The sequence below is a fragment of the Pituophis catenifer genome, unplaced genomic scaffold, assembly GCF_029215685.1.
Source record: "Pituophis catenifer annectens isolate HBS135680 unplaced genomic scaffold, rPitCat1.0.hap2 SCAF_8, whole genome shotgun sequence".
NCBI classification, from domain to species: Eukaryota; Metazoa; Chordata; class Lepidosauria; order Squamata; family Colubridae; genus Pituophis; species Pituophis catenifer.
The window spans coordinates 27,967,677-27,992,766 of record NW_027256888.1 but is presented as its reverse complement, the minus strand read 5'-3'; the positions used below and the strand labels follow the sequence as shown (position 1 = coordinate 27,992,766).

The 25,090-nt window shown below is 42.0% G+C and overlaps 1 protein-coding gene across 2 annotated transcripts in view; it reads left to right on the top strand.

The window, feature by feature from the left end:
- LDB2 (LIM domain binding 2) overlaps window positions 1-25,090 on the top strand; it is a 580,079-nt gene that overhangs the window by 19,734 nt on the left and 535,255 nt on the right. The window lies entirely within an intron of this gene.

Here is a 25,090-nt window from a genome sequence, read left to right as displayed (position 1 = left end):
CTATCCTCTTGCTTCTTTCGCTATCTTATCTGTCAGTTCCTTTTGTAATCTCATTTCCTATTTCTCCAACCTGTCTGCCCACTCTAGTCTCTCCTGCTTATTTTCCTTCATTTTTTGGCCATATATTTAATCATGACCCCTCTCACCACTGCCTTAGCCATGTCCCATATTATTTGTAAAGATGTATCCTCTCGTCTATTTTCCTGGAAGAAAAGAGCCAGCTCCCGATCCCTTGTGTACTGCTTGGAGTGTCCAAGCCTGGGTTCTTGTCAGTCAGATATGATGTCACTGGGTTGGAATTTCTTTGGCCACACCCTCCATCTTCTGGTCGAGCCTTCAGTTTTTCCAACTCAGTCAGAGGAAAGTCTTGTTAGAGTTAGCTCTTAAATTTATTTAAATTTAAAGGTATTTTTCTTAGTTAATTTGGCCAATTTCTTTAATTCTTGAAAAAAAAACAAAACAAGCCTTTTGAATTCGGCTTGGGTGGCTGAGTGAGTGAGTGTGAGTCAGCAGCTGAGCGCTCTGCAGAGGAGGCTAATAGATCGCTCCCAGCCGGCCTTTTTCTCTTAAGTGCAGCCAGGATCACAGGAAAGGCTTGGGGAAGCCTTTTAAAGCATCGGGGGAGTCCGAGGCTTCGGATTTCGCTGCGGATTGCTGCAGGAAAGAGAGCGCGCTGACTGCATGGCCAATAGTCACCATTTCGCTGGCGGCGGCCATTTTGTTTGGGCTTAAAGGCACAGCAAACTATTGTGGAAGGCAGCTGGGCGAAAACTGAGAGGATTGCAGCTTTGGAGAGCCGGATCTGCTTCTGCTCACACAAGTAAATGTGTTCCAGTATTTTTTTCTACAATTGTGGCCTTGGCAACAGTATAACTAGACTTCTGTGCCTGTATTTACTTGGGCTGCCCTTTCTTGCTGCTGCTGCTGCCTGATTATTGTATAAAAACCGTGTTGCCGGTTTAGCAATTCATTATAAGCCCTGAACTGCGCAGTGAGTAATCCTTTTACATTTGACTTATTTTGATTGTTATGTTGTGTCCATCATGGCCAATAGTAGTGATTCTGAGGAAACTTATGCTCCTCAATCTCAGCCTGAAGGCTCTAGAAGATTGAGATCCAGCAAGCCTTTTGCTAACAACCAGGCTAAACAATCTAAATTATCTGCAGCTGCTGATAAAGATGCCTTGAGAAGACAAAAAGCTTTAGAAAAACATTTTGCAAAAGCTCAACTGCAGACTGTTTCTGCTACTTCTAAATCCCTTGTGGGATCAAGGTGGGGCTCCCCATATTTTTCCCACTGTTATTATAAATCAAGGGCCTCAAGAGGAGCAACCTAACTGGTCTCCCACTATTGTTCAGGAACAACAGGAGTTTCACGCTGTTCCTTTTCAGGAAGGTCATGTCTTGCCTACTGTTCAGCCCACTCCTGTGCCTTCCCAGGCCCCAGATGCTCAGGGCCCTGCTCCCTCAGCTACTTTTACGCCCACAGCAGCAGGGCTCCGCCCACAGGAGCCTGCACAGCAGGTTTTGTCCTCAGACTTACGTTTTGCCATTGTGCAAACCATTGTGCCATTGTGCAAACCATTACTCAGGGCATTGATGAGGCATTAGCCCAGAGGGGTTTTTCAACTCCTGCTCACCCAAGGCCTTCCAGGCAGAACCTGTGACTCAGCCAGCTAGACATAGGGATTACAGGGAGGAATCCTATCGGGATACTCAATCTATTCACAGTGAAGATTCCCTGGTAGGTGAGGAGGAATTAGGTGAATTTGAGATGTCTGGAGATGAAGGCCTTTCTCAGGATAAGCCTACTTATTCTGGTTTATTCAAACCTCACCTTTTCAGAACATTATTAATGAAGGCTAAGATGACTGCTAATATGGGCCAGGTGGATAAATCTACTTCTGCCCCTAGGGATTCTCAGGATTTGTGTGCCAGCCTGTTTTCAGGTCACTACTCAGGAGGTTATCCCATCTCCACAGTTCTTTGTGGATACAATTAAGAGGCAACGGGAACACCCTATTTCTGTTTCTCCTCCTAATGGCATGGATAAGAAGTTGTTTTCTGTAGAGAAGAAACTTGAGGATCTTCTCCAGATTCCTACTGTGGATTCCCCCTTGACTAATTTGGCTTCGGCGGTTTCAGCAATTTATCAAGAACAAAAGGCACAGATTATTATTAATGGAAGTTTGACAACAGACTTTAATATTGAAAAAGGAACAAGACAGGGTTGTCCGTTATCCCCATTGTTATTTATTTTAACATTAGAAGTCTTGTTGAATATAATACGGGATTCGAGCACTTTGAAAGGAATAGTGATAAGGCAAGAGGACTACAGAATAAGGGCATTTGCAGATGATCTGGTAGTTACCCTAACACAGCCGATGGAATCAATAATCCAGATGAAAGACATTATAGAACAATATGGTACAGTATCAGGATTTAGATTGAATCAGAAAAAAACTAAGATGATAGTTAAAAATATGACACAAGATCGAAAACAGGAACTTGAAAGCAAGGCAGGTTTTGAGATAGTACCAAAGGTCAAATATCTAGGAGTTCAAGTTGCAGAATCAAATATGAAATTGTTCCAAAATAATTATGAGGTGTTGTGGTGAGACGTACAGAAAGATATGGAGACTTGGAAAAAACTGCAGCTGTCTCTACTCGGAAGAATAGCAGCAGTTAAGATGAACATTTTGCCAAGATTTCTTTTTTTGTTTCAAATGATTCCGGTGCTTAAAAGTGATAAACAACTGAGAGAATGGCAAAGAGGACTAAATAAGTTTGTCTGGAATGAGAAAAAGCTGAGAGTTAAACTGAAAATTATGCAAGATGTTCCAGAAAGGGGAGGCCTTAAACTTCCAAACCTACAATTATATTATGACGCAGCAGCTTTGACGCAAGCAAGTGATTGGTTTGGAAGGAAAAAGACTGGAATATTGAATATAGAAAGTTTTGATCTTGAATTTGGTTGGCATGCTTACTTATTTTATGAGAACAAAGTGGATAAAATATTTAAAAGCCACATACTTAGAGACTCTTTGATGAGAGTTTGGAAGAAGCACCGACTCAAATGGGATTACAAAATACCGTTATGGCTGGATCTTGGTCATATCATGTGGAATACAAATATAATGTCACTCGGGGGGGGTTTATATAAAGAAGTTCTTTTTGCAGATGCGGGCAGATGGCAACTGAAGACTTTAGAAACGCTGTTGGAAGAAGGGATTAATTTAACTTGGCTACAGTATAATCAACTTCCATTGAGATGGAAAGAGGACCAAAAAACTGGTATAATGATGCATGAGGAAGAATTGGTTAGACATATAAAAGAGAAAGGTCCAATGCATATTAAAAGGGTTTATAATGTTTTGTTAGAAAGGGATTCAGAAACTGAATTGGTTAAAGATTGCATGATAAAGTGGGCACAAAATTTTGCAGAACCAGTGATGTTGGAAACATGGGAAAAATATGGGTTCAGAATGTTAAATTTACACAGTCGCAGAATTTGAGGGAAAATTTTTATAAAATGTTTTATAGATGGCATTTAGATCCTAAGAAATTGTCGTGTATGTACCCTAATGTTCAACCAAAATGCTGGAGATGTGATTGCCTAGATGCCACATATTATCATGTGTGGTGGACTTGTAAGAAAGTGAAGGCTTTTTGGATAAAAATTTGGTGGGTTATGCAGAAGAAATGTTATGCAGAAGAAATGTTTTGAAGAAAAAAATTCAGTTTTCTCCACAATTGTTTTTATTGGGTATAGTTAAAGGTTTTACATTGGGTGAAACAAAGTTGATATTTTATATGATAACAGCAGCGAGATTACTGATAGGTCAATATTGGAAAAATGAAGCTATGCCTACTATTGATGAATGGACTTTGAAGATGGCCAGCTTTGCAGAGATAGCGAAGATTTCAGCATATTTAAAAGATAGCTCATAAGAGACTTATGTATGGGAGTGGAAAAAGTGGATAGATTATGTGCAGAATAAATATCAAACTAGGAAATATCAGATAGCTTTTAACTGAAAGTATTATATAGAGATAGAATAATAGAATTTGTGAAGATGTGAAAAATATACAGGGGTGGAGGGGTTCAAGTTTTATAAAAAGGGGATTTTGATTTGGATTATATTTTGTGGAAGTCCGGGGGGAAGGGGTGGGTTAGGGAGGGTTAGGGAGGTTAGGGAGGGTTGAGGGGGGGAACTGGGGAGAAAATGTAATTGTAAAACTTTTTCAATAAAAAAAAAAATATTTGGCTTCGGCCTCTATTCTTCCCTCTGATAACGCAGAAGGATTGAAATCTGAGGATAGGAAGGCAGATTTGGCCGCGCGCAAAACTCATCAGGCCGCGGCTTGGGTGATTAGATCTGCTACTGCGGCTTCCTTCATGGCCAGAACTTCACTCCTCTGGTTCAAACAGCTTCAGACCAGGGTTTCCCCTGAGGATATCTGCCTGCAACAGGACCTTACTAAGTTGATTGCTGCTACTGAATACACAGCTGATGCCTCCATTACTGCGGCAAAATTCGCAACCAGGGCTTTAGCTTCCAATGTGGCGTCTAGATGCTTGTTATGGCTACGCCAATGGCAAGCAGATGTTAGGTCTAAGGGCCGGCTGGCAGCTGCACCTTTTAAAGGACAACAGCTGTTTGGTGATGTGTTAGATCCCATCCTAGTAGAAGGGAAGGACAAGAGGAAGGTGTTGCCACAGCTGAATAGGAGATATGATAGGAGACAGGCTCCTTACTATCGTAGGCAGTCCTTTTGGAGTGTGGAGGCAGGGTTCTCTGCCTCCCAATCTCAGCGACCATATTTCCAGGGAGGAGATAGACCTCATGACAGGTCAGGGTTCCGAGATAGATCTCGGCAATCACAGTCCAGATGCCCCTACAGGGGTTCAGGGGGACGCCCCTATCGTTGTTCCAAGTGACTTTTGGGCTCACATTCCCATTGGCGGCAGGTTGAAGGTGTTTGCCGACCAGTGGAGGGATTCCACCATGGATGCATGGGCTTTACAAACTGTGACTCTCGGACTAACACTAGAATTTTGTTCCAGACCCCCTCATTGTTTCCTTCAGTGTCCAGTTCCTAGGGATGCCACCAAGAGGGCCATGATGGAGACCAAAATTCAACATTTGCTGGATATCGCTGCCATAGAACCGGTACCGATTGGTCAAAGGGGTTTCGGATTCTACTCCATACTCTTTCTGGTGCCAAAGAGTTCGGGGGGCCAGAGGGCTATTTTGAACCTGAAAGACCTCAACGTTCACATTCAATACAAGAGGTTCAAGATGCATTCTCTGCATTCGATCCTGGGAGGCCTCAGACATGGGAATCTCTTAACATCAGTAGACCTCAAGGAGGCTTACCTTCATGTGACCATAAGGTTATCCCACAGGAGGTTTCTCAGGTTTGCCTTTGCGGGCCGTCATTGGCAATACCGGGCCCTTCGGCCTATCATCAGCACCCTGCACCTTCACCAAATTACTAGACATGGTGGCAGCTCGTTTGCGGGCCCATCCAGTCCGCCTGCAGTGTTACCTGGACGATGTGCTGATCCAGTCATCATCTCCCAGACAGGCACAGTGAGACCCTGCAGGATCATGGCTTCTCCGTAAACTGGGAGAAAAGCCATCTGACTCCATCCACCAGACTGGTGCATTTGGGGGCGGTAATAGACACCCAGTTATCTCAGGTGTTTCTGTCGCAGGAATGCAGGGACAGCATCAGACAGTTGATAGGGCAGATTCAGGCGTCTGGCACTGTGCCCCTTCTTCTCCTGTCTCAACTATTGGGAAAGATGATATCTTGCCGTGCCATAGTTCCCTGGGCTTGGTTTCATACCAGAACCTTACAATGGTTCCTACTTCCCAGTCAGAAGTTAGGGAGCAGCAATTCTCTAGGCAAGGTCAGGGTTCCTCCACAGGTGCTTCGCTCCTTGGACTGGTGGCTGTCGGTAGCCTTGGAGAAAGGATGTCTGTCTCGGGACCCTCCCAGACTGGTCTTGACATCGGACGCCTGTCTCTTCAGTTGGGGAGCACATCTGGGAGCCTCCATGACGCAAGGGCGTTGGTCTCAGGAAGATTTCTTTTTTTAAAAAAATAATAATCTTTATTTATATTTCAGTTAAAAAGAAAAAACAACACAACATAAAATGACACACGAAACACAATACAACAATAAACATACGTACTTCCTACTTCCATATAGTACCTTAATGAACAAGTATTCGGTACTATAGCTCTAAATTATATTCCGGAGAACACAGAACAACTTATATTTCTTAGTATATCACTTAGGTTTATCCGACCACACTTATATAATATAAATTTCTCTTTAAATACCATTCCTCATCTAATGTGGGTTATAGTTTCCTCTTTTCTAACCATTTATAGAATTTGTCCCATGCCAAACCTACTTGTGTTTGCTCTCTATCCTGTAGTTTTTTAGTTAGCGTATCTGCTTCCGCACATTCTAAAATTATTTTTATAATAGCCTCCTCTGTTGGGATATTTTGATTTTTCAAAGTTGCACGTATGTCACTCTCGCCGCTGTAATGATATGTAATGCCAAATACCATAAGTCCCTTTTTAAATTTTCCGGTTTAGAGCCGAGCAGGCATGTCTCTGGTTGCCAGTCGATTTTTAACATTAATATCTCATTGAGCCATTTTTTAATTTTCCCCCAAAATATCACTGCCTTCGGACACGACCACCATTGGTGATAGTAGGTGCCATGCTCCCCTCCACATTTCCAACAATCCGCCAACTGCCCTGAGAACATTTTAGCTAGTCTATCGGGAGGCAGGTGCCACCTATATATCATTTTATAGATATTTTCTTTGTAGGCCATAGATACTACTAATTTCATATTATCCCACCAAATCTCTTGCCATTTATCTAAGTGTATTGGGTACCCAAAATTCTTCCCCCAAGCGATCATGGAATCTGTTGTGGCTCCGATCCCCGAGCCCATCTTATCAGAGGAAGAAGGCTCCAAACATGAAGGAGAGGAGCCGGCCAGTCCTCCCTCTGCAGGCCCCTCCTCTCTGGCAATGCCTCAGGTGTCTGCCAAGGGAGAGGAGATTGACCAGGAGCCAGGTGTCTCTGATGACAGCGATGAGGGGGATAAGTCGTTCCTGGATCCATGCCAACGAAGACGAGATAAACGTTTGCAGCAGATGAGGAGGCGTGCCAGGGATTAAGCTGAGTCACTGGACCACACCCCACAGGCTATATAAGAGAGTGTGGTGGCCATTTAGACTCTGTGACGGACAAAGCTAACTTCTGGCTAGTCACTTTGTACAACGCCTGATCTGCTGAAGGTTTCATGTTTGAGCTGGACTGTTTTGAAAACTGTGTGTATTAGTTGGTGTTATCTGGTGGAGGAACACTCCCTCTTCTTGTAGTAAAGCACTTGGCAGACGGTTATCGTATTGCTGCCAAGTTCCTGATAACGAACCTTGTGTGTGCCGAGTACTTCTTTAACCCCCGGCTGGCTGTTTGTGTGTGTGTGGGGACGGGGACAGAACAGAATCCTTGACTATTTCCTCACCTATTCATAAGCAGTTTGTACGATTTTGAAATCATGCCTTTTTCTTGGCCCATCAAGATTTTATCTAGTTCTTGTAATTCACCATCAATACCTCTTCCATCCCTATCCTTTTGGTATTTAGACTGAATCTGCAGGTAACTCCACCAATCTATTTGCACTCCTTGGGAGGTTAATTCCTGTTTAGACTTTAATCTCCTTTGTACATTCAGCAAGTCTTTATATATTAATTTTTTAGCCACGTTGTATAAATTGGGATATATCGCTGCTTCTAAAGGTGCTAACCAACAAGGCGTTTTAATATAATATTTTTTACTGACTTTTTCCCAATTTCGGATTAAAATGTTTCTTATATAATGTCGGGTAAACCATTTACTCTGTGGGGTATTCTCACGCCAAAGTGCCTTATGCTAACCCTGTTGTATATCAAAGCCTTCTATTTTAAGGAGACGGTTATTAGATAAGGTAATCCATTCTTTTACCCAAGTTAATAAAGCAGCTGAATAATAATTCTCCCAACATGGTAATCCTAAGCCTCCTCTTTCTCTTACTTCTTGCATCATCTTTCTTTTGATCCGCGGTTTCTTCCCCTGCCAGACAAATTCCGATATTATTCGATTCAACTCCATAAAAAATTTTTTAGATAAACTCACTGGTGCAGTCTGAAATAAAAAATTGAATTTCGGTAAAACATAGGATTTCACTGTTGTAACTCGTCCTAGTAGTGAGAGTTGTATTTTACCCCATCTATCTAAATCTTTTTAAATTTGAATTAGTAATTTATTGTAATTGTCCTCCTGTATACTCGAACATCTACCAGTTAGCCAAATTCCCAAGTATTTAACTTTATTAACTACTTTTAATCCAGTTACCTCCTGTAGCTCTCTCTTAGATTCTTCTAGGATATTCTTAGTTAATATATTTGTTTTGTTTTTATTAATTAATAACCCTGCTACAGCCCCAAATTCTTCAATTGTCTCTAATAAATATAAACAGGATTCTATGGGCTCTTCCAAAATAAAATCCATATCATCAGCAAAGGCCTGGGTTTTATATACCTGTTGTCCAATTCTAAGGCCTTTAATTTTTTCTTCATTCCTTATTTTACGTAATAGCGTTTCTAATGATAAAATAAAAAGTAAGGGAGATAGGGGACATCCCTGTCTTGTGCCTTTACCAATAGGAAATTCTTCCGTCAAGTCCCCATTTATCAATAATCTGGCCATTTGTCTAGAGTAGATGGCTTTAATCGCATTTATAAACCTCTGCCCAAAGCCCATATATTCTAGTTGCACTATTATAAAATCCCAATTAACTCTATCAAATGCCTTCATGACATCTATAAAAACTAATGCAACCTGTTTGCCTGGGTGTTCTTCATAGTATTCCGATGTATTTAGCATAAATCTCATATTATCCTGTAATTGTCGTGATGGTAGGAATCCATTTTGGTCCATATGTATGAATTCATTCAAAAACCCTTTTAATCTATTCGCCAAAATTGTGAAAATTTTTCTTTTTTTAATCTAAATGTCAGCCATCTTCCTAATTTATTAGCTGATTCAAAGTGTTTTTGTTTTGCTCTCTTTATCTTATCTTTCAATTTATCCAATTCCAGGAGATTAAGCTGATGCCTTAGTAGTATTATCTGTTCTTTTGCCCCTGTAGAGAGTGGGTTATCTTGTAATTGTTCCTCAGCTTTTATTAGTTTACTTATTAGCTCACCTCTTTCTTGTTCTTCTTTTTTATGTTTATTGGCCATATATTTAATGCTAAACCCTCTTATAAAAGCTTTAGTGGTGTCCCATATTGTTTGAAGTGGCATTCCCGGTGTTTTATTCTCTTGAAAGAACGGGTATTTCTATTTTAAGCTTCTGTATGAACTCAGTCTCTTTTAAGATCTCTGACCTCATCATCCACCTCCTTCTATTTTTCTCCTCTTTCTTTAATATAACTAGTACTGGAATATGATCTGCCCAGTCGTTCGGCATAATTCTAGTCTCTGCTACTAAAGAGTTAAATTCTTGTGTCAACCAAATCATGTCCAGCCTGGACCACGATTTGTGTCTAGATGAGTAGTAAGTAAATTGTTCTTTGGTCGGATTGTGCTCACGCCATGTGTCTTTCAGTCCTAATTCCTCTCTCATTTCATTGCAAATGACTGGTAAGATTATCCCATCTTGTCCTCCGTTTCTTTTTTGACTTTTCCCTGTTTTGTAGTCCTGTATCCTATTAACGACTGCATTGAAATCGCCCAGAAGACATACCTGCTCATAGTCCAAGTCACGGATTTCTCTTTGTATTTTCCAGAAGAACAGTTTATATTTAGTATTTGGGGCATAAATTCCTATCAATAAAACTTTACTCTGAAATATTTCCACCTCTAACATTAATATTCATCCCTCTTCATCTGCTAAAAGTTGTTTCGGGAAGAGATATTCCTTTACATACATTGCAACGCCTCTCTTTCCCTCCTCTGAGGCCGCTACAAACAATTTCCTTGCTTTAGGACATTTCAGTAAGTTAACATATGACAGTTTGATGTGTGTTTCTTGCATACAGACAATATCCACATTAGTTTTCACAATTTTAGTTAATATACGTTTCCTCTTTGCCGGAGCATTGAGGCCATTGACATTTACTGTCAATAGTCTCACTCCTTGGTCCATCCCCATCTATTGGTCCCTTTAATTTTAGCTGCTAGACGATTCTCCCGTATTCTTCTAATTCTCCTTCCTCCCCCTTCCTCCCATTTCGTTTCCCCTTTCCTTGGTATACTTGTATTCCTCTCTCGTTTCTCCACTCCTCTTTCTGATCTTTCTGATTCTTTTTAACTGTTTCTTTCTCTCTTTCACCTTCAGTGGGTCCAAAGAAGTTTTCACAGAAATCGTGTGCATCCTGTATGTTTTCAATTTTAATCTTTCGGTCTTGCCAAGTCACCAAAAGTCCTTCCGGCAATAATCATCAATAAGGCACTTTGTGTTTTCTATTAATTGCGAGGTTATAAACTGGTAACTCTGTCTCTGTTCTTGCACCCTTCTAGGGATCTGCTTTAAAATGTAATTTGCCATCCCTTATATGTAATGTTCTGATCCCTGGCCTTATGAAGGGTTTCATCCCTGAGCGCCTTTTTAGTAAGTCTTATGTGGATTTCTTTGGGTAGATTATGCTGTCTCGCATAGTTGGTATAAACACGATAGGCCTCATCTATCTCGCCACAGACTTCTTCCTTCTTCCTCCCCACTACTTCTGCAATCACTTCTCCCACAATTTCCTCCAACCGTTCCTCTCTGTCTTCCGCCACATTTTGCAAACGTAAGAAGAAAGCAGACTTCTCCATCTCTAAGAATACTACTTCCTTTTCGAGTTTCCCGACCGCTTGAGCACATCTCCTTTCACAATTGTCTATTTGAGTTTCAACTCTTTCAGTATTTTTTTCAACCTCAGTCAATCTCTCCTCATGTTTAGTCAGAGTTGTTCTCATCTCTCCCAATGTCTCTTTGATTTGTTTCATCTCTCCTCTTAATTCACTCATCTCCGTTTTCAGGTCCTCGAAATTTTTAGATGTAGCTTCTTGATTCTTTTCAATTAATTCTTGGATATTTTGGAACATTGTCTCCATTCCTTGCATTGTGATTGGTTTCTCTGCTGTTGGTAAATTTTCAGCTGATTTTCTTAGCCCTGGAGGCGTTGTAATCGGTGAGGATGCCACTGTAGAAGCTATATGCTTTTTAGTCACTTTGGTGGAGGTTACTGTGGTTGACATATTTGCTAAACACAGAAAGCTTTTCCAAATTATCATACACTACTATTATTACGTATTATTATTATTAAATATTGTTATGAAGTCTATTTAAATATACACATTCAATCCACTTTCTCCCTTATTTCATTCCTATCAAAATACACTCTCAAATTCCAATATTTATAACCATATGTCAATTAAATCTTATCATATACAGTATATCTATAATTAGCTAAAATCTATATGACTATATGTACAAATTATTATATCAATTTATGTTAAGTAATAAATCTAAATAGGTAATTAAATACTCAATCTATTAGATCATGATTATTATATACACTTATACCAAGAGTTGATTATATCTTCAAAGAAAAAAGAAAGCTTCCTTAATCCCCACTCTTATTTCCGTTTGTCCAGCTGATTAAGATAAACAGGAAAAGGCTCACTGTCACGCTAAACTCCTAGGGAGGAAGGGGGGTTCGGAGAAAAGAGATTCACCCCCAAATCATCATTAGCTTTATAAAGTTAATCATTATATATTGCTCCTTAATCCGCTGAGTTTTAGTTCTTATCCCAGCTAGGAGTTTTTACTCACTCCAGTAGTCACCAACACTTAATCCAATTCACTCGCCCTTCCGTTTCTCTCCAGTTCCTCAGCAGCGAGATCACCAAAAGCTTCGTGAATAGAAACTTCCTTCCCTTCTTATCTGGGCTGCCGCTATTCTCTTCAGTCGCTGTACAGCCCCTGCGATTCTCGATCCAATCTCTTTCTTCTTCTCCCTTCACGTTCTGTCCTGTCTCCCCGTGCCGGTCAAAACTGCAGCGTCATTGGCTTCGGGGCCACTTATATGCGGCCTTCTTCTTGATCTCCGGATCCTCGGGGCTCACGTTTCGTTGCAGTGAGGGGGTCGCACACCCTCTCCTCGCCTCCGAAGAAAGCCCCTCTGCTCCCCCTGCCTCTCCGGGGCTGAGAGCAGCTAAAAAAAGCCGTGGAGCTTCAAGAAATTTGATCGGCACAACGGAGCTCGCACCGCGCCGATCTTCCGCCTTGAGAGCTGCACCGGAAGTCCTGGTCTCAGGAAGATTTCCAGAACGACATCAACTGGCTGGAGCTGAGGGCAGTGCACCTGACGCTTCAACACTTTCGGGCCGAGCTGTCGGATCAACATGTTCTACTTCTCACAGACAATGTCATGGCCAAGGCGCATGTCAACCGTCAGGGCAGCACCCGTTCGAAGGTCCTCATGCGCAAGGCGGGGCTGTGTCTCTGGGCGGAACGACATCTTCGGTCCTTGAAAGCAGTACACATCGCCGGGAGGTCCAACTCCACGGCGGATTGGTTGAGCTGGACTACGATAGACCAGGCCGAATGGTGTCTTCACCTGGACCTGTTTCATCTCATCACTGTTCGTTTCGGGGACCCGATCCTGGACTTGTTTGCTACCCCTCAGAATGCTCATCTTCCAAGGTTTTTCACCAGATTTTGGACTCCAGCGGCCGAAGGGTCAATATCCTTCGCTCCCCATGGCCAACCGGGTTGCTGTACGCATTTCCTTCGATTCCCCTGCTCCAGAAGGTGATCGGGAAGATTCTGGTGGAACAGGCGGAGGTGTTACTAGTGGCGCCGTACTGGCCGAGACGTCCATGGTTCGCAGACCTCATGTCTCTTTCGACGGAGCGCCCCTGGAGGTTGCCACCGCACCAGGTCTCCCTCAGTCAGGGCACTCTTCAACATCCAGACCCTCAATGGCTCCAGTTAACTGCCTGGCGATTGAGTGGGAAGCTCTCCAGAGGGAACACTACCCCTCCGAGATAATTTCCACTATTTTAGCTTCTCGGAAGCAGTCAACGCTTCGCATATACCAGGCGACCTGGGCGGTGTTTTGTCGCTGGTGCGCAAAGAATTCCTTCGTACCAACAGCTGCGACGGTCCCGCAGGTTCTCGCCTTTTTGCAGCACGGCTTGAAGAAGAAGCTGTCCATTAATACGCTGCGTCATCAGGTTGCCGCCTTGGCAACTGTTTTACCAGGTGAGGGTCCTATTCCCCTTTCACACCATCCCAAGGTTCGCAGTTTCTTGAAAGGTGCTGCCAACTTGTTGCCGCCCGTGGTCCACCGTTACCCAACTTGGGACCTTTCTCTAATTTTGCAGGCGCTCACCTCGCCTCCTTTTGAACCTTTAAGATCTTCCACTCTTCGGTTATTCACATTTAAAGTTGCCTTTTTAGTGGCTATTACTTCTGCACGCAAAGTTTCTGAATTGGCGGCGCTTTTGGTCCGCCAGGATTTGTGCATTTTTCATCCGGACTGGGTCATTTTAAGACTGGACCCTACGTTTGTTCCGAAAGTTAATTTTTGGTTCCATAGGGCACAGAAACTTATTTTACCAGATTTTTGCCCTAATCCTAGGAATCAGACTGAGAAGCGCTGGCATACCCTTGATGTGCGCAGAGCCTTGCGATGCTATGTCAAAAGGACGGCCTCATTTTGACGGATGGAGGGCCTGTTTGTTTCGTTTCAGCCCAGGTCAATGGGGAAGAAGGTTTCACCATCTACAGTTGGTCGCTGGCTCAAGGCTTGCATCGCATTGGCCTATGAGCATCAAGCTTGTCCAGTGCCGCGTCGCATCACGGCACACTCTACTCATAGTGCGGCCACTTCAGCTGCTTGGGCTAGGGAAGCCTCCATCTTGGAGATCTGCAGAGCCGCGACTTGGACCTCTCCCTCGCCGTTCGTGAGGCACTACAAGTTGGACCAGTTCGCATCAGCCGAAGCAGCGTTTGGGAGGCGTGTCTTACAGAGAGTCCTACTGGCCGAGGGGACCCTGGACTGATCTGCTTCCCTCCCTTCTTCGACTTAGCTTGGGTATATCCCAGGCTTGGACACTCCAAGCAGTGCACAGGAGATTGAACGTTGGGCTTACATTGAACGTTCCATCTAGGTGCACTGCTGGAGTGTCCAAATCCCACCCTGGCTTGTGTTGGTCCGGGGTCCAAGAGTGGTCGGTTTTGATCAGATGGCGTCTTCCATAGTTCCGGTTTCGATGAAAAAACTGAAGGCTCGGTCGGAAGATGGAAGACGTGGCCAAAGAAATTCCAATCCAGTGACATCATATCTGACTGACAAGAACCCAGGCTTGGACACTCCAGCAGTGCACCTAGATGGAACGTTCAAGGTAAGCCCAACGTTCATTTTAACAACTCCACAAAATCCTTATCCTTGCACAGTTCTGTCCTCATCATCTATCGTCCTCTGCTGCGCTCTCCTTTCCAGGCAAGCATTAAAGGGTTGTGAAATGCCAATCATTCCCTAAAATTTCAACCTCCCGTACCATTTCTCCTAATTCCAACTACATACATATCATATCAATGCGGGACCATGATTTATACCTGGGAGAGAAAAAGGTAAATGGTTCGCTTATCGGATAAAAGTTCCGCCACATATCCTGTAGTCCAAATTCTTCCCTTAATTGATTCCAAATTGCCGGCAATGTCTTCCTACCTTTCTTTTTCACTCCTCCCCTTTCCAGATTTATAATCCTTCTCTCTATCCATTATAGCATTAAAATCCCCCATAATACAAATATGTTCATACTCTAATTCTACCAATTTTTATATAACCTTTTATAGAACTTCCTTTGATTACTATTAGGGGCGTAAACACCCACTAGCAAGATATGTCTACCATACATTGTTACTTCGACCATTAACAATCTTCCCTCTTCATCTGAGTATATCTTTTTAGATTCTATATAAGTTTGAACATAAATTGCCACACCCCGCTTCTTTTGGTCCGCCAGAGATATGTATAACTCACCCAATCATGAACATCTTAATATATCCATGTGTTTCTTCCTAATGTGGACCTCCTGGAGACATATTATACCAGTTTCCGGGTGTGACATTTACAGCTAAGGTGGATCGCTCCTGGTCCCTTAGCTGGATTTTACCCGCTGAGCGGCGTGAATTGGCCACTGCCCACCTCGTTGGGGTGGGTATAGTAGAGGAGAAGTTCTAGCGAACCCACCGAAGTGTGATCGGCGGGGTTTGCGAAGGGAAATCCCTCCTCGGGATGCCAGCGGAGGAAGAGGGCTCCAGATGGTAGCCCCGAAGCCAGGCTCGCACCCAGTGGAAGAAGATTTGCCCACAACACAGAGATAAGTGAAGCGGAGGAACCTGTGCTGGGATCGGACTGCTTGGAGAGAGGTGTGTGTGTACGAGGGAAAGCCGACAAGAGGGAGCGTGGGAGGCTCCATTGAAAGTGGCAAATCGACTGACAGGCTGGAGTGATTAAGCGGCAGCAGAGGCTGTACTTGTTAAGATTACCTTTTGAGAAGATAGGCGTGGGTGTTTTCAAGAGTGCTGTGACTGAAGTGTCTTGTGGAAAATCCTGGGACTCTCTATATTCGTGAATTAGACTTAGTTGGACTTGCCTGGGCTTGATAGTGAGTAAGGAGCCATTGTGACTTGCATTTTTGAGTTTCTCCGGAAGTGCTGAATAGTAAGAACTTCGCTGGGACAAGAGGTAGGAAGAGCTGATCTAACTGAAACTGAGGCAATAGCACCACTTTGTGGTGGCTTGGAAATTTACTGTGCAAGAAAAGAGGAAAAAGGGTTTTTTTGGCTGATTCACTTTCAGACATTGCACACGATTTCTGGTTCTTGGGGATTGAATTGAGTAGAAAATTGGATTTCTGGCTCTTGACTCTGAAATTACTTTGTAATCCTTTTGGATAAAGAGCCAGTGTATGCAAGAGTGGGGTAGGCGGTGGAAGCTTGCAATTATGTCGACAGTGACAAAGAAGAAGGTCTTAACCCTTTCAACGGTGCCTACCCCCACGGTGACATCTCCAGCATTAAGAGGATTGGTGGATGATATAAGACCCCCGGAAAAAGGTTGGAGGACAGGAACTTCAAAATATGCTAAAGATGATACAAAGCACTATTACAAAGAATCAGGAACAGACAATGAAAAAGTTTGAAGATGGATAGATTATGTGCAGAATAAATATCAAACTAGGAAATATCAGATAGCTTTTAGCTGAATATGCTATATAGGGACAGAATAATTGAATTTTCATGAAGATTTGAATAATATACAGGGGTGGAAGGGTTCAAGTTTTACAAAATGTGATTTTGATTTGGACTATATTCTGAGGAAGTCATGGGGGGAGGGGAGGGTTAGGGAGGGCTAGGGAGGGTTGGGGGGGAAATTGGGGAGAAAATGTATTTGTAAAACTTTTTAAATAAAAAAAAAGTTTGAAGATGTGCAGGAGGAAATGGCAAGTATCAAACAGGAAATCATGCACATCCACTCAAAATATGAGGAAGTTCAAGAAATATTAGTGGCTCATGAACAAAGATTTGACCGAGTAGAAACAAAAGTGGAGAAATCAGAGAATAAAATGGACAGATGTGAAGCACGATTAATGGAAGTAAATCGAGAGTTAGAAGGGGAGATAATTCATTTGGAGATGGATAGCGCTGCCTTCTATCATAGATTTCAGAACATGACGGAAGCGAAAGACGAGCAGCTTGAAGATATAATTGGGAAAATAGTAGCTGGTGCGCTTGGGAGAGAGAAGGAATTGGTACAGCGCCATATAGACGAGGTCTACCGAGTCTATACAAATTATACTAGGCGGAATAAATTACCTCATGAAATACACGTCCGATTTAGCAAAAAATCGTTAGGGGATCTAACTAGGGATCAAAAGATTACTTATAAGGACCGAGAAATTGTGATATTAAAACAGGTCCCGCGACGTGTTCGTGAGCAAAGACAGAAATACCAGTTCTTGACAGAACAATTAAGGAAATATAGGGTTCCTTATTGGTGGTTGCTCCCAGAGGGATTGATGATGACGTGGCAGGAAAAGAGAGTGAAGATTGAGAACCTTCGAGATGCACATGATTTCTATGAAAACCAAGTTAATGCAAGCGAACCCGGTAATGAAGAAGAACTGGAACAAAAGAATTGCGAGAACCAAAAGAGTGACAGAACGGAAAAGGGCGGGAAACTGAAAGAGACAACAAAAGGAGGAAAGAGTAATATAAGTGAAGATGAAATCCCAGGAACCCGACGAGAAACAAGACAAACAACAAAGGCGAAAGCCACAACAAAGTGAGGATATGGAGAAGATTGGAAATTTGATTTCGATTAATATTAATGGACTAAATGCTCCAATAAAACGAAATAGGATCTTTTCAAAATTACAAAAATTAAAAACTGGTATAATATGTCTCCAGGAAATCCCTTCTGTATTGATGCCAAGAGTTAAACCTGACTTTGGAAGGATGTCCATTTTTGCAATAGGATCTCCTCCCACAATAAACCTGCACTAGACCAAACCTGGTGAGGAATGTGGTGACACTGTTTTTCTTATTTCACTACAGATTCTTATTTCACTACAGTTTTGTGTAGTGAATTGTGATTTTCTAGCATAATGACATATTTATTGTAATTTTACAGTTTGAAGCACAGTTGAAGAGCTTTTCTTGAATTGTGATGTTCAGGATGTGTTAGTACTCTTTAAGGAGAAAAATAATTGAATATAAATTATTTGATTTATTAATTTAGGTAAGAAATATGGTACTATTTTAGCTTTTAATTGATTACCAATTTCAATAAATGAAAATAAAGCAGATACATTTGTGCAATGATTGGCTTTGGGAGTTGCAGAAAATTCATGTCTGTGGCCTGAAAAGGGACTGAGGGAAAAATTGCTTCTGCAAAGAGTACAACTGTTAGTATGTAGGCCATTGTCTCATTTCTCATTATAGCAATAAACCAGAGAACAGTCTGTCATTTTCTGTGTTCCTGTCAGTGGTGCTATTTAGCCAATTCTATCCGGTTTGGGTGAAGCGGTAGCGGCGGCTGCGGGAGGCTCCGTCCACCTACCCGGATGTCATCACGTCCCATTTTTGACGCTCTGCACATGCGCAGAAGGTCCTGCACATGTGCAGAGGTGGCATGCATGCTTTCATTTGTGAACCGGTAGCAAAGGTAAGTGAATACCACTCCTGATTCCTGTGTGTTATTTTTACATACAGAACATTCAGATAAAAACAAAATTGTAAGGATCAACATTAAAGAGTTGGAAGGAAACAAAGCAAGGGAAGATAATACTGAAAGGAACTGCTTCTAATTGAGGGTGGGGTCATATGTTAACAGATCTTGTGGATGGGAATCCACCTGACAGTTTTAATCTATCATGACTTGTAAAAAACCAAAAATCCTCTTCTTAATAAGGCTATTAATATAAAAATAAACTACTAGACTTAACCACTAGACCAAACTGGCCCTCAGGCTTATTTTCAGGGAGGTCTTTTGTTTTTTTAGTGCAGGAGGTGGCGAGCGCGGGGCCTGATGGGAGTGGGAGCGCAGCTACTGCTGGCCCCGCCCTCACTGTCCCACTGTTTGCTTGCCCGCAGCTGCAACAGGTCAAGCTCTCGGCATGCCTCGGCCTCCTTGGTGCAGCGCAAATACTATTAATTCGGATGGAAGCTTTAATACACCCAAATGTTTTTAATTTTGGAAATTCTGTTAGATACAAGGATTTGTTAACAGATAAGGGGGAATTGAAAGAGAAACGAGAACTGGAAGAACAGGATTGAGATAGATTGGTATATGTATATCCAGATAAGAAAAAGATATAAAAAAGATGCTAAGTTACATGGTTTTTATTTGGAAAAGACTGAGTTAGATAGGATACTAACAGGAACAGAAAAAAAATTAATAAAATTTTTAAATAATTTTTTGTTATATATTGAATTGGAGGAGGAACAGGTGAAAGAAACAATAATAACTTCCAAAGTTCTTCAGCAGGTTTGCATCACGGGGGGCGGAAGGGGTCAATGCCCTCCGCAGTCCATGGTCCCGGGGGCTCCTGTACGCCTTCCCTCCTGCTAATTCCAGCGATAATCAGGAGGGTGTTGATGAAAAGGTCGAAGATATTACTATTGGCCCCCCATTGGCCCAGAAGACCATGGTTTGCCAATCTGGTCAACCTGTTGGTGGCCTGACCCTGGAGGATACCTCAGGACAGAATCTCTCTCAGCCAGGGGGCTCTGATCCACCCTGATCCACAGTGGCTCTAACTGACCATCCGACGCTTGAGTGGAAGGTCCTGAGTAAGGCAACCTTTCTTCCAGGGTCATCCAAACCATACAGGCCTCCAGGAGGCCATCACCGACAGGATATATGATACTACCTGGAAGGCCTTTTGCACCTGTTGCTCCAGGATGTACGCTGATCCTTCTTCGGTGTCAGTGGCTCAAGTCATGGAGTTACTCCAGGAAGGATTGGACAAAGGGTTGACACCTAATAACATCCATAGGAAGGTGGCAGCACTGTCTTTGGTCTTGGAGTCGAGTCTCTCACTAAACATCCTACCATATGCAGGTTCCTCAGGAGTACTACGAACTTGAGGCCTCCTGTGGTCCACAGGTACCCCACCTGGGACCTGATGAAGTTTTTGCATGCCCTCATTGAGGGACCCTTTGAGCCACTAAAATTGGCTAGCCTGCGCTTCTTCACATGTAAGGTAGCCTTCCTTGTGGCCCATCATGTCGGCCAGACAGATCTCAGAACTGATGGCTCTTTCTGTGAGGAAAGACCTATATATATTCCACCGTGACAGGGTAGTCCTGCGGTTGAACCCCTCCTTCGTTCCCAAGGTGAATTCCTGGTCCAATAGGGCCCAGGAACTGATACTGCCCAACTTCTGCTCTGGGCCAAAACACGCTCTGGAGAAAGAAATGGCACACTTTGGACGTTAAGAGGGCCCTTCACATTTATATTAAGAGGACTTCCCCCCTCAGGAGGACAGAGTCCCTGTTTATTTCCTTCCAGCCCTCTATTCTGGGCAACAGGGTCACTCCATCGATGGTGGGACAGTGGATTTGGGCATGCATTGCCAAGGCCTATTAGGTTCAGACTCTTCCAGTGCCTTGGAATGTGACAGCCCATTCCATCAGAAGCATGGCCATGACAGTTGAATGGGTGACACAGGCCTCTATAGAGGAGGTCTGTCGAGCAGCGACATGGTCCTCCATCCCCCTTCATCAGACATTACAAGTTGGATGCCTTCGCTTCAGCTGAAGCTGCCTTTGGCAGGTGAGTCCTCCAGAGGGTCCACACTGCTTCCCACCCATAGAACAGGCCGGCTTTGGTAAGTCCCATTCCTGGATTCTCTCTCCCCAGTGCAATGGAGAAGGAGCATTGGTCCTACCTGATACGGTCCTTCTTGTGGCTCTGGGAGAGAGAATCCAGCCCCATCCTGACTAACATTCCTGGATGGCTATTACATCAAATTTAGATAAGAAACTCACTAGTCCACTGTCAGCCACTTCTTCCCACCCAGCTATGTTCCAAAGTCACAATTTGTATAGGACTCCTGAAAGCAAGATATTCTGACTGGGTTTGTTGACTAGGGAATAAGGGTACTGAATGTCAACTTATTTTTGGGGCTGGATTTGGATTTATATTGTTATATCCTGCTGAGTATTCTTTTCTTTACTTTTTGCTTTGGGCTGACACATATTCCCTTTTTATTTTGTTGGGGATTTGGTGCTTTCAGAAATAGAGCTTAGTAACAATTCTGCAGAAGAGCAGCTAGAGGGGAGGTTTCTGTTGCATTAGTTGTCAATTTCGATATTGAACTGATTATTCTGATTTTCTTTAAAATCAGCTGTTGATCTTCTGGGCAAAGGGTGGCAAACTGATGAATGAATTCTTCTTCATCCTCCATAAACTGTTACTGTCTGTTAAGTAGATCTGAGTTCTCTTTTTATTATCCTTATCGTGTTCTATCCTTGTTAATAGAGGGATTCTTTGCTTGGCTGTTAATGTTTTAGAATTTTCAAGATTAGAGTAGGCCTCCCTCGCTGTCTTGGCTCTCTGCCCAGACTTTTAGCAGAGGTTGGATTTGGGTGGTATAAAACACCCGTATTGGCCGAATACAATATTTCCTTAGAAAGGTTTCAAGACTGAATAACATCGATGGAAGAACAATCTGCCCAAAGGTTAACAATATTCTTTTACACCCATGTCTTAGCTGGGGAGCCAAGAAATCTCTGTTAGTTCATTAGAATATACCCTGCAGTGTAGAAGTTGGGAAAGAGAGTTCAATATTACTATGCCACCTATGCATGTTATTATGCAGCCTGCCCCTGTTCAAAGGAATATCAGCAACTTGGAGTACAATCCTAAGTCTTTGTAGCACTAGCCTCTCTTCTGTGTCTTCTCCATCTTGCAGCCCCCGATCCACGTGAACTGTCTCTAAAAGTAAGTTTTGGAGCATGGGCTTTGCTATTTACTTCCATAACTGTTTGTGCTGTCAAGAGGCAATTCTTAGCAACCAAATCCAAGTGTCCTTTAAAATTGCTCTTAATATTATTCTTGTGCCCTGACCCCTCTGTCTCCTGATGAAGCCTCATTTTCCACAAAATGGCAATGCTCCTCCTCCCAATCCAGTTAGGAGCAGGACTTGTTTACAGAGGTTACAAGGGGAGACGAGAAAAAAGAAGACTTACTCCTTTTAAACTTTCTTTTCAAGTCCCTTTTTGCTTTTATTGTTAGCTTTTGTTTTTGCATCCTTGGATGGTTTAAAGGATTTTAACATACTCCCACTTCATCAGACGAATGTTTGGAGCTGATAAGTTCCAAAACTTGTAGTCTAAAACCTAATCCTATCTAATCCTAAATCTAAAAGCCTAAAATTACTTCTCCTTGTGAAAGAAAACTAACCTTATTAGTTAATAATATTAGATAAAAATAGATAAAAATAAATCATTTTACAACCCTATATAACAGTAACTAAAATAAGATGGTAAGGAACTCACTAAAAGAGCTGTCACATGGTGGCCATCTTCAGACTGACTTCTGCTCTCCAAATTGTTTGTCAGACAAGCAGCTCCCAAACGCAGAGAAATGCAAAGGAAGCAGAAGACTAGTGGTTAAACCAGAGGTATTTTCATCCATCAGGACAAGTGTGTTGACAGTATTAAATGCATTAAGTAGGGGCATCCACATACTAGTTGCATAAAGGAAATCCATACGTTGGAAATAGAAGTGGCATCTCAAAGGCTGCAACTGGGATCCATGTCTCCACAAAAGTTCTAACACGGAGAAGATAGGAGTAAAGCTAGTGAACACCAACCCATGAGAAATAGGAGGTGGTTAATGGATCCATTAGATTAATGGATCATTAGGAACGTGAGCAAGTGAGTTATACCTTCCTTCTCTGTCACTTTTTGGGCCCCTCTACATAGGACCTAGATGCTATTCCTGGGGTGAGGCTCTCTCCCCTTGGGATCCAGCTCGGGTTCCTCCTTAGGTAGGCAACAGATCCCCCAAGTAGTGGCTCAGAAGAAATAACAAAATTCTAGACTCTATGGCTCCTCATCACTGAGACTCAGCCTGTTCTGGCTTCTAGACTGTGTCCCCCTCTTTTACAAAGAAGGCACTATGACACTATGGCATTGTTGCAGTGAAGGTATGAATAAGCTAGAGGAATGACCTCTTTGCTTTTCATAAGCAAGTTGAGCATTGGGGTTTAATTTTTGATGAAGTTAGCAGGTTATTGGAGATATCTCCTGTAGCCTTGGTACTGCGCTCAAAGTGAGATGTTGTCCTCAATCAGAAAAAAGTGCCTTTCTAACCCATATTTGGTTAAGACTGCTTGTACCATAAGCTGCTGTTTAGTGTCATTCTTTTAACCTCAGAATGTCTGAGGAAAAGAGCAAGAAGCAGGGATGATTGTTTTTCTCCTGCTTGCTTGGAAAATTTGAAAGAATGCTCTGCAACTCAGCCTTTGGGATCTCTACAATTTGAATCCTCTAACCAATCATTTGAGGGCAGTCGTTTTGTAGCTAGAGCCATCTGGTTTTAATTTTTTTTCAGTTTTAAGATTTTATTGAGTTATAAAATATTGTAAAATACAAAAGGAAATAGAAAAGCAATGGGGAGGAAAACGGGGAAGAGAAGTGAGGAAGGATAAGTATTGTACCGCAAACTAGGGCATACAAAACTTTTGCTAGACTAATTCTTGAATACAGCTCATCTGTCTGGAACCTGCACTGCATATCGGACATTAATACAATTGAACGAGTCCAGAGATATTTCACAAGAAGAGTCCTCCACTCCTCTACTCGCAACAGAATACCTTATGCCACCAGACTCGAAATTTTGGGCTTAGACATTTAGAACTTTGCCGCCTTCGGTCCAACCTAAGCATAGTACATAAAATTATCTGCTACAATGTCCTACCTGTCAATTACTACTTCAGCTTCAACCACAACAATACATGAGCACACAATAGATACAAATTTAAGGTAAACTGCTCCAAATGTGATTACACAAAATACAACTTCAGCAACAGAGTGGTCAATGCCTGGAATGCATTACCTGACTCTTGTGTTTCTTCCCCAAACCCCCAAAACTTTAACCTTAAGACTGTTTCCTGTCGACCTCATCCCATTCCTAAGAGGTCTTTAAGGGGCATGCCTATCGTCCCTGTCCTAATGTTCCCCTTTATTCGTATCCATTTCATGTATTCATAATTATGTTTATACTTATATCTGTTACCTAACACATGCTTGATGAAAGAAAGAAAGAAAGAAAGAAAGAAAGAAAGAAAGAAAGAAAGAAAGAAAAAGAAACATTGGCTTCCGACTCTCTCTGTTGCAATAAAATAAGGCTTTAACATCAAATCACAAGCATTTGTTTTTTCATAATAATATGAACAAGCCATTTCTGTAAAGATCTATCGATCTACTGAGTAAAACTCAAAATCAAAGTTTCATTCTTTTCCACTTCAAGCACGAAGTTCAGAAGTGATCTCCATGTGAAAACATAAGTATTTATGTTCTTTTCTTAACCAAAGTAGTCAATTTTGCCATTTCAGCCAACTCCATCAACTTCTGAAATCATTCGTCCATAGTAGGGATCAAAGTGTCCTTCCATTTTTGTCCATACAATAGTCTTGCTGCTGTCAACATATATAATAACGAAGTTCCAAATTTTATCTCTAGTTTTTTTTCCATTAGGCCCAAAAGGAAAACTTCTGTTTTCATTTTTATCACCATTTTCAAAATTTTCTGTATTGAAATATGAATCATTCTCCAAAATTGTTTTGCTTTATCACATGTCCACCATAGATGATAAAAAGTCCATTCTTTACTTTTACACTTCCAACATTCATTTGACATACCTTTATACATCTTAGATAACTTATCTGGTCTTATATATCAATGATACATCATCTTATAGAAATTTCCTTTTAGATTATAATTCAATGTAAATTTAAAACCCTTTTTCCACATATTTTCCCATTGTTCAAGCAACGCATTATATCGAAGATTCCTTGCCCACTGAATTATACAATGTTTTTACATGTTCATTTTCCAAATTCAATTTCAATAGCATTTTATAGATCTTAGCAATAATATGTTCATCGTTGCCACATAATGAAATTTCCAATTCATTTTTAACAAAGTCAAATCCATAGCACTTTTTGTCCAGTTTAAAACTTTCTTTCAGTTGTTGATAAGTAAACCAATGGCAAACATAACCTTCTGATTCAAGTTCTTCCCTCAGCTTTAGTACTGGGTCACCAGAGTTGAGAGATAAAATTTTATCATACGTTGAGAGATAAAAAGTTTATCAGCCAGACTGTCAGCCTTGGAAGCCATATTAGGCCAGAAGCTTCAATGCTGCCACCTCTTCATGTGTGGGAAAGTAGGAGGGGGGATTTAGGAGAGGGGAATTAGTAGACATA